This window comes from Ictidomys tridecemlineatus, chromosome 4 (assembly GCF_052094955.1).
Source record: "Ictidomys tridecemlineatus isolate mIctTri1 chromosome 4, mIctTri1.hap1, whole genome shotgun sequence".
Classification (NCBI taxonomy): Eukaryota; Metazoa; Chordata; class Mammalia; order Rodentia; family Sciuridae; genus Ictidomys; species Ictidomys tridecemlineatus.
In genome coordinates, this window is record NC_135480.1 from 90559680 (window position 1) to 90576556 (window position 16877).

The window sequence follows — 16877 nt, forward strand, 5'->3', positions numbered from 1 at the left end:
ATTAGGTCTCTGTATTACCTTAGATAGCTGACCTTGTAAATCTCCATGTCCTTGTAAAGTCTTCCATGCCCTAACTGCGTCTGCAGCAATCTGTACATATACAGCAGGATCATATTCCATTTGTTGCCGCTGTCCCTCATAAGGTCCCTTTCCTAATAACATCTCAAGACTTCTTTGAGGGTAACCGGCTGCTGCATTTCGCCTAGCTGTCTCCATGCAAAATTCCTCATTGGCAACCTTCCATAACAAATATTGTCCTCCATTTAGCACAGATTTACACATGCTAGCCCAATCTGCTGGCGTCATGTCCAAGTTAGTAATGGACTCCACCATGCTTACCGTGAAGGGGGCTTGAGGACCATAGGTTGTTACAGCCTCCTTTAACTGCTTCACTGTGTTAAATTCTAAAATACGGTGAATTCGCCGCCCTCCTGCCTGTTCAAATACAGGGCATGCTAATCTTTGAGGTCCTGTCTCAGGATCCCATCTATCAACTACGGGGTTTGAGGGCCACTCAGCTGTCTCCATCGGTGGGGCTGTTGGTTGAATTACACCCTCTGGTAAAACGGAGTTAGTGACAGCCTCTTGTTGTGGCCTTTTTTCTAATAACCCCTTTTCCTTTAAATTTTCTCCCTTTCTCTGACTAGCTTGAGAGACCTTCTCTTTTGCTTGACCTAAAATGTCTTCCTCCATGGTCTGAATCTCTAACAATTTACTTAACACTTTTTCGGCTTCTTTTTTAATAATTTCTAATCTTCTATAAAGATAGCGCAATCCAATAAGATAACACAAAACAAAACCACAACTGAATGAAACAAAAACTGAATAAAAATTCACTGTATCAATTTTCTCTTTCTCGGGGCTAACAAACTTCAAACCTTGAGCCAACCATTTTTCCCAGTTTGCCTGAGAAATTTCTAGGGATAGGCAGCTTGAAACAAAAACGAAATAAATCAAAACAAGAACACATTGTTTTTTGAAATGGTCACCCATTCTCTCGCCTTCCCTCAGGGGCGAGCGATTTTACTCACCTCCAAATTCAGACGTTCCGCGTACGGGCCACCAAAATGCCAAGGTCAATGCTTGGCACCAGAATCACGAGCCACCACACAGCTTTGTAGATTCAAACAGCAATTCTTTATTCCAGCTCTCACACCACCTCCACACAGGTCCAGGGGCAAACGTGTTCTCCGTCTCCCGCACAATTCACCTACTCCACGAGGCTCTCTCCAAATCCCATTTTAATCTCACGAGAACTCAATGGGAACAAGCAGCAGGAACACCCTAATCCCAGCAATAATCTTCAACTTCCAACTTCCCTAAAACCCATTATCTTAAACTGGCAACGCCTTAAACTCAAGGAGCCGGTTACTTCCTCAAACCTGATCAGCTCTAAACCCGGATCTGCCTTGGTCCTTGAGCAAGGTCACCTCATTAAAGCATGCATGCAATGTTCCATCAAATGTCCTCTAAGCAGCATGGGATACGCTTGGCAAGGAAATTTCGATGCGTCATTCCTACTTGGTAATGGCCCTCAGCAACTGTAGACTTCTGCTTTCCTGCAACACCTATCCTTTTTTAAATAATTTAATTTATTCAGACTCCTTTCTTTTCACAAATTTCCAATGACTTAAATTTTTTTTTTATCCCATTTATCTGGAGTTTCCACATTGTTATCACAGGGATAGGACCATTTGCAACCTTTTATACCCTAAGTGGATATAGATCTCCTAATTATTTTCACTGTATTTTTAATTTACATTTAATTTTGTTGCTTTTAGCTCTCTATAATCCATACCTCTACTTTACTTTAATTATTAATATGCTTCATTGTTTCTATCCCAGTTGTTTCTTCATTTCTGTTATTTTAGTTTTTTCCCCCATATTTTACTGAACTTTGTCAGCTCATGTTTTATTTCCGGTTGTTTAACCTTCTGTACTTTCCCTCTGCCTTTCCTCTTATTCCTCTTATCTCTTGAATCTTTGGTTTTTACTTCTTTTTTAAAAAGACATAACTTTGTTAACTTAAAATATATTTTGAGAGATATGACCACATTTCAACTACTTTACAATGGTACATTTTTTTTTCCTGCTCTGTTCCCTCTATGTGACTCTTGTTTATTCTTGTATTTCTGACCTCTTTTATGGTGGGTTTGTATAGATTTTGTGCTAGTTGCTTTTTGATTATGCATTTTTGGAAACAAGTGAATTTTTTATTTTTGATTTGGACCTAGAGATTGAACCAAAGATTTTTACTATGTTCCAAGTTAGCAGAAATAATTTTTTTTATCTATTTTTAATTTGTTCTCATTAGTTTTACATGACAGTAGAATGCATTTTGACTCATCATACATAAATAGAGTATAACTTCTCTGGTTGTACATGATGTAGAGTTACACATGTCATGTAATCATATATGCACATAGGGTAATAATGTCTCATTCTACTATCTTTCCTACCCCATGCTTCCTCCCCTCCCTTCACTCCCCTCTCTCTAGTCCAAAATACCTTTGTTCTCCCTCCTACACATCCACCTTATTGGGAATTATCATTTGCATATCAGAGAAAACATTCGGCCTTTGGTTCTTTGGACCTGGCTTATTAGCAGAAATAATTTTTAAAGATGATTTTCCATGTGAGTTCACTTGTCCTTTACTTCTTCCCAGTCAACAGATGCAAGGTCTGTGATTTTTTTTTTTTTTTTTTTTTTTGCACAATAAGAAGTCTTTTCTTCCCTTCTGTGTCTGAAGCAGTCATATGAATTCCTGCAAAGTTAGCAGCTTCCCTGTGAATCTTCCTGTGTTCTCATTCCTCTGCTTCTTGGAACTACATGGGTCCAGGGAAGGTCCTGCTGTCAGCTCTTTATCTTGTTTTCCTCACCCTACCACACAAGTCAGGTTTTCGCTTCAGGGGAAGTTCTGCTTCTTCCTCTCCCTATCTTTTGAGAAGCTTATTTTGCTTGTCCTTTCTCTACTTCTAAGGCCTTCTCTGTTTTTGACTACTCAAATTTGTGCCCTATTTTTACTTTTTTGACAGCTTGTACTTTCTTTTTATATTTTGAGGTTTCAACTTTTTTCTTGTTTTCACAAAAACTGGGCTAGTGATATTATTTTCCTTGTTGGTGTTGAATGATTTCCAAGAAAGAAGAGGGGAAATGCAGATTTTTACCTTTAAACTTGTAGTGATTTTATTATTTATTGAATGTCACCTATGTGTCAGGTTCTATTAGAATGACTATTGTAATACAAGTTATTTGTAATCTGGAAGAATCAGATCATGAAAGACTTTTTATAGAAGGTAGCCATTTGAATAAGATCAAATTTTCTTTTACAGTGATGTAATTTATCTTTTGCATAGATTTTAATTAGCATTGAAAAAATCTCTAGATTTAGTTTCATAACTTACATGTAACCCCTTCGTGATACCTCATATCTTAGGGCGATAATCACATTAAATTACTTTAGATATTCTGTATAAAGTCTTTTGCATAAATCCAGATGAGCAGTTGTTCTCTGTTCTTGTCATCCACTGACTGTTCACAATAGCATGTTGCTATCCTTGTTATCCATCAGATGAGGACACTGAGGATCAGAGAAGTTAAACAACTCACCCAGAGTGAGTGACAGAAACAGCTGTGACACCAGTCTGTTGCTTCCCTAGCCTGGAACCGTCATCTTTTTTTCTTAGTGTCCACATCCTGCTACTTGCTTTGAGAATCGCTGGAAAGCTGCCTTCCATTTTTCTTCTAAAATGAAAATCCTTGCTCATTAGTGTTTTCGTTAATTTTCTTTTCCCCAGTCTTTTAAAACAAGTTTTTGGTAGAATGCATCACATAGTAAGGGCCAGATTAGCGTTTGTGTCAATGGAAAGATTGCTTTTCATTTTCTAAGACTGGGTCCCCACTTATACAACTACACTTCAGACCTACATTTCTTACAGAAACAAAATTTGGTAAATTCCTGTCTAGCCTCCCTTTCCATGCACCCCCCCCCCCCCGCCTTTTTGTTTAAAAAAAAAAAAGAGTTTTTTAAAACCTCTGATCCCCTTCAGTCTTCCAAGCCCTCGTAGAGGCAATATATTCTTAAGTGATATGTGATATATCATTCTTATGTCCTTTTATAGTCTTCAAAAGAAAATATTTCCATGGTTTGCCCTCATCAGAATATAATATTGGTGGGTTATGATGCAAACAAATTCACAAAAAGTGAATTTATTCACATCTTTTAGAAAAGCAAATGACTAGATAGCACTGCATAGATAGGAGATTTACTGGGGAAGTTTCTTTGAATAATGAGGAGGGAAGAAGGGAAAGTAGGCAGAGAGCCTTCAGGCTATGATCTGGGTTGGAAACTGTGATGAAAGAGAAATGGGTAGGAAGAGTCTTGATTTGTGGGGCCTTTCTGAGAAAGTTTCAGCTAGGCTGATGGAGAACCCTGGAGTCAAAGCTGCTGAGGTAGAGTCCCAAATTGAGCAGGAATGGGACAGAATTAGTTACTCTGCCATGCTCAGTCTGGCTGCAAACACCCTGGAAGCAATGCGGCTTCAGAGCTCAAATGCAGCTGACGTGGGCAGTCAGCCAACTAGGCTCGGTTCAACAGTCTTTTCTGAAGACAGTCTGACTGGTATATCTATCTCCATAGCTGTTACACCACCTGACTTCTTGGCAACCGTGCACTTGTAGCAGTAGACAAAGGGAGCAATAAAGTAAAAGGATAAAAGAACTTCATCTTGTCCCATTTGTTTAATTGAAATTAACTCATTTTCAAAGTGGACAGCTAGACTTACATTCAGAAACTTGGGCCAAGATGCCTGGACCGTGTGCGTCTAGGACAGGAGGTCTGTGATACAGTTTAGTTTTAGGAGGCGTTGGCTCAGCTCCTCAGTCTAGAGAAGAGATGGAAGGCAAGGGGTCCCAATCCCTCTGCTATTTGAAAGAGGAAGTATCTGTAAATTGTGAGGCTTTGACTCTGGCTTCTTTTTCTGAACTCAATTGCTCTGTGTACCTTGGGAAGCTGAGACAATAAAGAGGTTTGCATAGATGGGTGTTTCTCATTATAGAATTTTTAAGATGAGAATTCGTAGTTTGGGAAAATTCAGCTTCTAAAATAGGAAGGATCTTAATGGATTTTTAGAGACAACTATTTTTCTTCTATTTTTAAAGTGTAAAATGATAAACACTTGAAGGTATCTTAAAAACATGATTGTCTCAGGAAAGAAGTCTTTTGCAGTGGCAGGAATTCCTTCACAGCTGCCACTGGGTTTCGAACAAGGTGGACTCCAGGCCTCCATTATTCTTTGCATTTTAGTTGGGAATGTTAGGAAGCAAGACAGCAAATACAGAAGAATCCGAGTCACTTTAAAATTACTTCCTTCTTGCCCTATATACTTCACCATGAAGTTTGTGGAAAAGTCACAGAATTCATTTTATTAATTTAGATAGATAAATGGAGACCAACTATGAGCTCTCTGGGCTTCAGTGACATAACAGAAATAAGGCAGGCAATGGACTTGGCCAAAAAGGAGCAAGGACAAATTATTACACTTAGAATTGGCATGCGTTTTTATTTTTTATTTTTTAAAGAGAAAGAAAGAATTTTAAAATATTTTTAATTTTTTTTTTTTTTTTTTTTTTTTTTTTTTTTAGTTTTCGGTGGATACAACATCTTTATTTTATTTTTTGTGGTGCTGAGGATCGAACCCAGCACCCCATGCATATCAGGCAAGCGTGCTACTGCTTGAGTCACATCCCCAGCCTTGGTGTGAGCTTTTATTTCCAAACTTTATCTCTTAGTTACCCTTGTTGATAACCATAACTTTGATTACATAATTCGTTATCTCTCTCACCTATTCATAAAAAGCTATCCATTTGTGGAAAGGACAAAACCAAAACACTTTGAAATCTTTATTTTTACCAAAGAAGTTATTTCTTGGTATACTAGTCTATTTTAATAATGAGAATTGAGTTATTAAGTTAATAGAAATTAACAAAAAGGCATATTTGACCTGTTGAACATAAAGGGCAATAAAATGGCCCTGGTGGCTTGTGGAATTAGTAGTAAAATGTGTTGTTAAGGTATTGCCATGAAAAATCTTCAGATTGTTCTTAGCGAGGCAAATCATGTTAACACTTAAGCATACATTTTCCTACTATGAAGATAATTACTCTGATTTAATCTTATTTATCAAACAGCAGGAGTTCTCCTCCTATGACTGTCTGTTTTATTGATGTACTTAATTACTTAAGAATGATTTCACTAGCTTCCCAATATTTTTTCCATTCTCCCTGTTTTGATTCTATAGGATGTTACTTGTTGTTTTTTTGTTTTGATTCTCATCATGCTTGACTTTTTTGAACCCTCTTGAATTTTATAGCCTACCACCCACTGGATAAAATCCAGCATCTTTAATGGTCTACAAGGCTGTCCGTGGCAATGAGTTCTGCCTACTTCTTTTGTCTCACTTCCAGCTATCTCCTGCTGAGAACTTTATGCTTTGATACTACAGAGTTACTCACAGAATCTCTCACATCCACTTCCCTGTCTTTTGTCTTAAAAGACATTAGCTCCATAGAATCCCCTTCCAGCCCTTTCCCCCTCCTTACCTCTATTCCATTTTCTTCAGCTGACTAACTCCAAATCATTTTGAAAATCTTAGGACAGTAGTTCCCTCCGTCCTTAACCATTTATGATTCCCTCTCTCTGGGTTGGGGTTCTGCCTCTGTGTTCTCATGGTAACCTGTTCACTTCTCTCTGACTTTCCACAAAGAGTGAAATCATCTTTTATGTGTCTGTCTCCCTCCAGCACAAGCAAACCTCCTGGGGACAGGAAGCACGTTATCATTCATCTTGCACCACCCTCCTAGCAAAGTGCCAGACACTTTATGCTTTGTAATAAATGTCTGTGGAGTAGAATTCCAATTTCCTCTACTTTGAATTTACATATCCTTGTCCCCGATATTCCAGGCATTTGCATCTCTCTTAGAAATTTTGGCTAGCTTGAGCATGTTGTTATTTTAACTCTGGATAGTGGTTCATGTTGTCATTTCAGTTACTGTTTCAGTGTTCTAAGTCAAATAGAGAGACCTTTAGACTTGGGAATTATTAAACATCTTGTAGAAAGCTCTGCATATTAAAGAAGATCTGACAGCACAGTAATAAAAAAAAAAAAGCAACATGGTTTAGTGACTAACATGAGGCAGCTTTTAATTTGAATCCTTTTCCTGCTGATGACCACAGTGCAACTATATGTGAATCGTGAATCGCAGGGTCCTCCCCTTCCTTTGATATAAATTGAAGATCCCAGCAATGCAATTCATTGTATTGTGAAAACCAGCTCAACCAAGTGACGCAAATGCCTCCAGCAAGTATGATCTTCTTCAAAAATTCTTGGTCAAAATGTAATACAAGTTGTTTTTTTTTTCTTTTCTATTTATATTCACTGAGTCTGAGACAGAGCAGTATTACTACTGTCTGGGTATTTGGTGAACATTATGCTAGAGGGATCTAAGTTAAAATAATTAGCTCTGAAGCATTAGCCCTAGAAATAATTTTCACTTGTGTAGATATCTTTTGCAGCTCTGCTAAGAGTGGATGCGTAGCCAAGTATGGAGATGAGGCCACTGCCATGTATCCTTGCTGAAAGTGAGAAGGGAAGTTAATATGCTTCTCCAAAGAAGAATATTCTGTCATCCCTTCCTAAAGACTTTGCAGTTCTGTAATTAGTGGGGAATCTGTAGCTGTCAGTCCTAGGTGTGGAATTTGGGCTAATCATATTCTTGCTGGATTTGGGTGGCCTCATGTCTGCAATGCCTTCTCCCTCATCATTCAGTGAGAAGTTGATGGTTTTAAGTATTAACACTTAATCATCCTTGAAGTAGCAGCTACAGCTGGGCTTCACAGGGAGCTGGCAACATAGAGGGCTGTCTGGGAAGCTGAGGCACAGAATCCATACAGGCATCTCCCAAGCCATTCCTCTGTACACAGGGCTGGGCACATAGCCAGCTTCAGATAGAAACTGCCAACCTCCAGGTTGACAGAAGGCAACCACAGGTGTCTTTTGAAAAGCCCATGCAAAATTCTCTCCCAGTGGCTTGCCAAAGTTTTCAGAAGCTATTCGACCCTTTTAAGGGGGTAGGAATAAAATAAATATGAATAATAGACAGCTGGAGGCACACACAGAAGATTCTATCCATAGCTTGTACTTATTATCTGAGTTTCTGTCGGGTTTCCTGTCTCATACTTCTGTAAGAATTCCTGGCAATAACACTAATGACAGTAACTACTAAAACTATGAAATAAGAACCAGGTGCCATGTATTCTTCTGAGTGCCTTATAGGTATGATCTCAGTGAATTCTCACAATAGTCCCGTGTAATAGGTGTTTTAGGCCTGGTTTAGAGATTGAGGGAATTGAGAGACAGAGGTTTCATGATTTTGCCTCAAGTAAAGTTCCTAGTAATTAAGATTTAGACCTAAGACATGTACATCTAGAACCTATCCATGCTATACTGTCTCCCTGAATGGTGCTAGCCTTTTGGGTTGCTATCATTTTTTTCTTGGTTTCTGTGATTAGATTTGACTCTATTACAAGATTTTGTTGTCATTGGCAGCATGTTATTTCCCCTTTGTCTAAGCCTTGTCCTTTTGGTTAGCTTACCTATGAATTGCCATTTAGAGCACATGCCAGTCCTGGTTACCTGCCATCCTCTTCTGCTCTCTGGCCTCAGTACGTAGCTGCAGTTCCATCTTTAAGGGACAGAGATACGGCTTATGTACACAGAAACCCATGGAGAGCCAACAGCTCACCTTATCAGTGAGTTATAGTGCCTGGGCAAGTCTCTGCTCTTTTTAACTCGACAGAACCTGAATTACACAGATGATTGCTGTGGAATTAATTGTTGTGGATGCTGCAATAAATTACCACACAATGGGAATGGCTTAAAACAACAGAAATTTGTTCTCTCACTTAGAGAAACCAGAAATCTGAAGTCAAGATGTTGGCAGAGGGGTATTCCATCAGAGGCCCCAGGAGTAAATCTGTTCTTGGCCTCTTCAAGTAGTGCCACCGCACTCCAGTCTCTGCTTCTGTGCTCATATTTTCTACTCCTATTCTGTTGAATCTCCCTCTGCCTCAGTCTTATAAGGACATCAGCGAATGGGTGTAGAAGCCCTCAAAATCCTTAATTTTTACACAACTATTTCCATATTAAGTACTTTTCACTTTCACCATATAAGGTTATATTCACTGGTTCTGATTTAGGATATGGATAAGTCTTTCTGGGGGCCACCATTCAGTGCATGACCCATGTCCAGACTACAGTCATTCTACGTGGTCCCATGCGAGACATTGCTATTTACAGAGCTCCAACAAAACCCAGACTTCTCAATACAGCTAGCTTCTAGGCAGCCACTTATCCACTGGCTTTGGAGACACAATCAATTTTTCTATACAAGATGATCTTCAGGAACCTTTTACCTTTTAGTCCTTACATTTGGTGTCTGCTGCTCTTGGCAAACACCAGCCAAGGTCAAGATTATGTGTAAATCCCAAAGAGGGGTTGAAGTGCTTTACTCTTTTTAGATTGGTGGGAAAGTAAAGTAAAGTGAAGATTTAATCATCACTGAGGAAAAAATTTTTTTTTATGTATTAGAAAGCTACTTTTCTGAATATGCTTAAAGAATGATGCTGTCTTGAATGGGAGAAAATCCTTGCCACTATTCCTCAGATAGGACACAAATATCCAGGCTATACAAAGAACTCAAAAAAATTAATACCAAAAGCAAGCAAACAAACAAAAAACCCAAATAACCCAATCAATAAATGGGCAAAGGAGTGAGACAGATGCTTTTCAAAAGAAAAAATACAAATGGTCCACAAAGATGTGGAAAAAAATTTTCAACATCTCTAGCAATTAGAGAAGTGCAAATTAAAACAACATTGAAATTTCATCTTATTCTAATCAGACTGGCAATTATCAAGAATATAAGGAACAATAAATGTTAGTGAGGATGTGGGGGAAAGGGTACACTCATACATTGTTGGTGGAACTGCAAATTAGTGCAACCACTCTGGAAAGCATCATGGAGATTCCTCAAAAAACTAGGAATGGAGCCACCATATGACACAGGTATCCCATTCCTTGGTATATATCCCAAAGATCTAAAACCAACATACTACAGGGATGCAGCCACATGAATGTTTATAGCAGCACAATTCACAATAGCCAAGCTATGGAAGCAATATAGGTGCCCTTCAACAAATGAACTGATAAAGAAAATATGGTATTTATATGCAATGGAATATTACTCAGGCATAAACAAGAATGACTTTATGGCATTTGCTGGTGAATGAATGGATCTGGAGGATTATGCTAAGTGAAATAAACCAGTCCCCAAAAGTCAAAGGTCAAATGTTTTCTCTGATATGTGGAAGCTACTCCAAAATAAGGGGGGGGGGACATAAAAAAAGAATAGAAGAAAGACCAGTGGGGTAGAAAGGGCAATAAAGTAAAGGGAGAGAGAATGGGATAGAGAAAAACAGTGGAATGAATCTGACCTAACATTCCTATGTATATATGAATATATATGAATCTCACAATCATGTACATTCACAAGACATAATTTAAAAAACTATAAATAAATAGGAGAAATATCAGTAGAGTAGAAGGGAGAGAAGAAAGGAATAATAGAAGAGAGGAAAAGGGATAATACTGGAAACAGAATTGGAGAAAATTATATTTCATGCTTTTATAATTATGTTTTCTTAATGCTATGAATAGTTAAAAAGAACAAATAAAAATAAAAAAATCAATAATTCTGTTTTCTTCTAGCTTATTCCTTTCTATTGTCATCAGGATATCAGAATCTTAAAATCTGCCCAGGATTATATTTACTGTGCTTGTCATCTAGGCATTTCCATAAAAATATGATAAGTAAATAGTGGAATGAATAAGATAACTGTTGGAAAATAGAGACTGTAATTTTAAAAATTATTTTATACAATTTATTTTGGTCCTGTATTTGAATCTGTTTTAATCTCTTCATTTACTGATTTGGCATTGCTTTTAGTTTCTTGTTTCCAGTTTAAAAATTCCTGTACATCATCTTTTGATATTAGGTCAGTTGTCGGGAAGGAATATGTAGTGTGATAGTTTGGTATTCAGACAAATTTGATTCAAATCTTGACCATGCCAATTAGAGACTGTGTGACTTTGGGCAAATGAAAATGATCATAATAGCTACTAGATTTGGTGAGAGCCAGAAATGACGTAAATAAAATAGCGCCCCCTTCATATCATTGCATGAATAAGTGAACATTTTCTAGGTGCTTTGGAGGTAGAAGAAAGATAAAAATTTTCTTTGATTTAACAAAACCATTCTGAAAATAGAAACATCTACATTTCAATTCAGTGATAGAGAATTAATACAGAGTAGAGCCTGATTATCAGCCAAATACTTTTTGAGCACAGCAGAGCCCACTTTAGCTTGGCTATGATTAAACAGTGACATCACTGGGGAAGAACAATTTTGAGGGTAATCGTATTCTGTGTTGAAATATTTTTGGAAACAGAAATGGTAGGAAACCCATTCAGTTAAAAGGACTTTATTTCTATTGTAATTTCATTGAAGATAAAACAATTCTGCTCTGTGAGTAAATGGTTGGCATGCTGATTTTTGCTAAAGCATTATTACTCACATGCTGATTGGCTTAGAATTCTAATACTTCCATATTAAAGGTTATTGGAAAAAACTTTAATATGTATGTACAGATCTGTGTACCTTGAAAAGACTAACATGATCTTGGAATTCAATTGCTTTCCTTCTGAACTCCACTCATGGCCTTATATTTCTTCATTCTTTAGTTTTGCACTGTATCATATTAATTCTGTTCCTGTTTTAGTATATACTTGTTATGGTATTAATGTGTTGTTAGCAAGGAAGCTCACAGGAAGTGCAGAGATGGATATCTATTTCAGTAAGGCTTTGCCCAGTACTATTTGAACTCCAGGGGGGCACTTAGGAGACACCAAGTGCTAATACTGAACATGTTGATGTTATCCTCAAATGGGAGATGAAAAGTGGCTGGGACTGAGAGAAGTGCAGAGCAGTGTCAAGAAAGAACACAGACTTTGATGGCAGCTTTCCAACCTGGAGCAAATCTCTTGCCATCAGAGTCTCATTTTTTTCTTGATTTTTAAAATGTATTACAATAATACAGATCAACAGAGTTGCTTTGGAGAGAGCCAACTGGCACTATGTTTGGCTCATAGCAGATGCATGCTATCTGAACTCCTGTCTTCTCTTTCCTTTTGGATGGAAAACAAACAAAACCAAAACAATAGCACACATATTCCTAAAACAAAAAACCAAACCAAATCAAACCAAATGGCCCCGTGTTAATATTCAGATCTTCTTATTTCTCAGTGATTCATAGAAATTTTTTGAACCAAGATTGTGTTTCCTTTCATAGTAGAAAAAAATCAGCACAAGGATTAATCATTTGATTAATCAAGATTGCTTCGTATTATTCTTTAGTGGAGCATTATGCTTTTTAAAAGCCTGCTCTGCTTGTAGCTTCTTAGTTCAATTTGCTTTATAGGAGTTATTTGAATAATCTTATATGCAAGTGACTATATATTAACTATAAGATATAATCATTCATTCACCACATAGTCAAAATATTTATTGAATGAATACAATGTTGAAACAGATCTTAGGTATTTCTTTCTTCTATTTCTACACTCTGTTCTTTCATTTATTTAGGCTAATTTTTTTCAACTGACTCATTTACTTCATAAATATCGATTGTGCTGATCACTAGCTAAATTGGTAAATAATACTCTTTTCCTGCCCTCAAACTGCTTATAGATATTGAAAAAATTGGAGGAAAAAATAGAAAATTTGATATACATATATGTACACACATATATATATATCTTCTGTGTTTTATATATATATGTGTGTGTGTGTGTGTGTGTGTGTATGTATATGTTATGTAAATGTGTGTGTGGAGATTATATATATATATGTGTGTGTGTGTGTGTATGTTATGTAAATGTGTGTGTGGAGATTATATATATATATGTGTGTGTGTGTGTGTATGTTATGTAAATGTGTGTGTGGAGATTATATATATATATGTGTGTGTGTGTGTGTGTATGTTATGTAAATGTGTGTGTGGAGATTATATATATATATGTGTGTGTGTGTGTGTATGTGTGTGTGTGTGTGTGTATGTTTAATTTTTTCAAATGTCCTATTTATTTTGAGGAGGATGGATTGGATTTAGCTTGGACAGCTTGAACTAAAATGCAAGCATTGGAAGAATCTACTAGAACAGCAGTGAAGAGGTATTCTTCAGAATCAATCAGGTCTAGGTTTTTTTTTTTTAAAGAAAGAGAGAGAGAGAGAGGAGAAAGAGAGAATTTTAATATTTATTTTTTAGTATTTGGTGGACACAACATCTTTGTCTGTATGTGGTGCTGAAGATCGAACCCGGGCCGCACGCATGCCAGGCGAGCACGCTACTGCTTGAGCCACACCCCCAGCCCAGGTCTAGGTTTTTGATTCCTAGCTTGGTCAACTTTGACAAAAGTAGGAAATCTATCTGTAGTCTTAGTCAAACTATATGGAGCATGCACATGCTTGAATATGTCTATGCATGTGTGTATGAGTTTGTGCACGTACTTATATTTATAAGCTGGATCTCCTGGCTGTCTTTATTGGGGAAAGCACTGAGTAGTAATGGGATTGTGATTGTATTGGAGCACTGAGGAGCACAGATGGGAAAGGAACCATGCTATGTATGTTAGTTAGCTTAGATAATAAAATACCTAAGATAAGTAACTTATGAAGAGGAAAGTGTTATTTTGACTTATGGTTCTGGAAGTTCCAGTCTATGATCAGGTTACCCATTGCTTTGGGCCTCTAGTTGGGGCACTAGATGCCAATGGTCAGCAACACATGGCAGAGAAAACTATTTACATCATTAACCAGGCAACAAAGCAAGAGGGGAGTAGAAAAAGACTAGGTCCCACAATCTATTTGAGGACATGGCCCCAATAATCTAAGGACCTCCTTACCAATTCACTCTCTCCCAAGAGTACCACCCTGGAGAACAAAACTTTTAACACATGGACATTTGAGGGACACTCATCAAAACAATAGCACACAGTTTTATGAGAATATAAGAACTGAAATCTTAGAGGATATGAAAGTGTATTAACAATAGTTCTCCAGAGAAACAGAATCCACATGTATAATGAAATAATAAGTTCTAAACAGAATAAAATCAGGCAGAGAAGGATACCACTATGAGTCAACCTATACACCCAAAGTAAAAATCCTACATTGATTATCAATGAAACAAAAGATTCATATTCATCCATCAGTAAGCAAAAGTTTAGCTTGTTCATCTCAGTGAAGTCTGGCCAACTTTCTCCTAGAATGTAGTGGCTTTATGCAAATGGCTACCTTAACTTATTCAGGTGAATACTCAGTTCTGCAGCAAGGTGTGAGCAGTCTATACCTGCGGGAGCTCTCCATGAAGCCATAGGTGTGGATTGATAGAGGGCTAGCAGTTCTGTGAAATAGGTCACTGGGGGTATAAACCATCTGCTCATGCAATTTAGTTTTACCTTCAGAATCTTAAAAGGTAGCAATTTCCCTTGGTCATGGAGTGCTGCTGAGGTTGGTGTGCTCATTCAGACACTGTTTTGCCCTCCTTCAACAGTAACTTCCTGACTTGCAGAAAGGTAAAAATCCACTTAACCCAGATTACTTTACCATAATCTTTTAGATATAGTCACACAAGAGTTGGGATGAAGACAGACAAAGGCCATTTTCAGTCCCCTTTTGCTGTTTTCTGCTAGGAATCAACTTGGTAGAGACATAAATTCTTCTACCAGGAGCTCTGTAGTATTTTATCTTCAGTCTCTATGTGTTACAAGGAGTTTGTGGTGGTGGTTGCTGCGATTTGGTTCTCTGGGGCCTGAATTGTAGTTACTATAGAGTAGTTTTCTTTAAGACTACTTTTTAAAAACATTAATACTTTAAAAGCTTTTATTTTACTTATTTTTAATTTATGTTAATTTGTTCTATATGACAGCAGAACGATTTCCAATCCATATTACACATATATAGCCCAATTTTTCATATCTCTAGTTGTACACAATATAGTCACACCATTCATGTCTTCATACATGTAGAGTAATGATGTTCATCTCCTTCCACTGCCTTTCTTAGCCTCCTACCCCATTCTTTCCCCTCCCTCCCCTTTGCTCTCTCTAGAGTTTGTCTATTTCTCTCCTGCTTCCTCACCCCATCCCCATTATGAATCAGCATCCTTATATCAGAGAAAACATTTGGCATTTGGGTTTGGGGGATTGGCTTGCTTCACTTAGCATAGTATCCTCCAATTCCATTCATTTACCAGCAAATGCCATGATTTTATTCTCCTATAATGCTGAGTAATATTCCATTGTATATATATCCACATTTTATTTATCCATTCATCTACTGAAGGGCATCTAGGTCGATTTCACGGTTTAGCTATTGTGAATTGTGTTGTTATAAACATTGATGTGGCTGTGTCCCTGTAGTATGCTGTTTTTAAGTCCTTTAGGCATAGATCAAGGAGTAGGATAGCTGGGTCAAATGGTGGTTCCATTCCCAGTTTTCCAAGGAATCTCCACACTGCTTTCTATAGTGGCTATACCAATTTACAGTCCCACCAGCAATGTATGAGTGTGCCTTTCCCCCCACATCATCACCAACACTTATTGTTGTGTGTATTATTTTTTTAAAAATTTTTTTTAGTTGTAGATGGCCACAATATCTTCTTTGTTTATTTTTTATGCAGTACTGAGGATCAAATCCAGTGCCTCACAGGTGCAAGGCAGTTTCTCTACCACAGAGCTACAGCCCCAGCCCCAGCCCCTGTTGTATGGTATTCTTAATAGTTGCCATTCTAACTGGAGTGAGATTGGGGATGGATTAAAGCTAAAAAGCTTCTTCTCAGCAAAAGAAACAATCAGTGAAGTGAATACAGAGCCTAAAGAATGGGAGCAAATTTTTACCACACGAATATCAGATAGAGCACTCATCTCTAGGATATATAAAGAACTCAAAAATCTTAACACTAAAAAAATAAATAACCCAATAAGTAAAGGGGCCAAAGAACTGAAAAGATACTTCTCAGAAGATGATATTCAATCAGTCAACAAATATATGAAAAAAAATTTCAACATTTCTAGCAATTAGAGAAATGCAAATCAAAACTACTCTAAGACTACTTTTTAAAGAGCAGTTTTAGGTTCACAGAAAAATCCAAAGGAAGGTACAGAGATTTCCCATACATTCTCTGTCTCCCCCAATGCACAGCCCTCTCTCAAAAATGTGTTCATGATCTCATTGTGGAGTGGTAGTCTTAGAGGAAATTGCTCTTGGTGATTAATTTTATAGTGTTCTACCAATTATTTTGGAGGTATAACTTAGAACTCTTTCTTCCAATATTTCTAATAATTTCAGAACGAGTCATTTCCTGTGGTAGATTCTACCCTGAATAATTACCTACAAGGAGTTTCTGTGCATTGAAACTTGACAGGTACAGAACAACCTATTTTAAGAGTTGGCATATCATCCAACATTAAATTCATGAATCAATTCATGGTGTCAATTGATGTGTTATGGTCAACTATTTCGCCTCTAACTGGATCTGATACCAAAATTAAAGCCTTGTTCATTTCAGAACACTGGGAATTTCCACTGTGATTCTGCCAATGGGGCCTGTCACAGTCTCCAGTTGATTGGGATCCACTGCAGACTCTTTTTAGCTGTCTTTGTATCTCCTGTGTCCTAGGGGCCAAGTTGAAAAACTGCT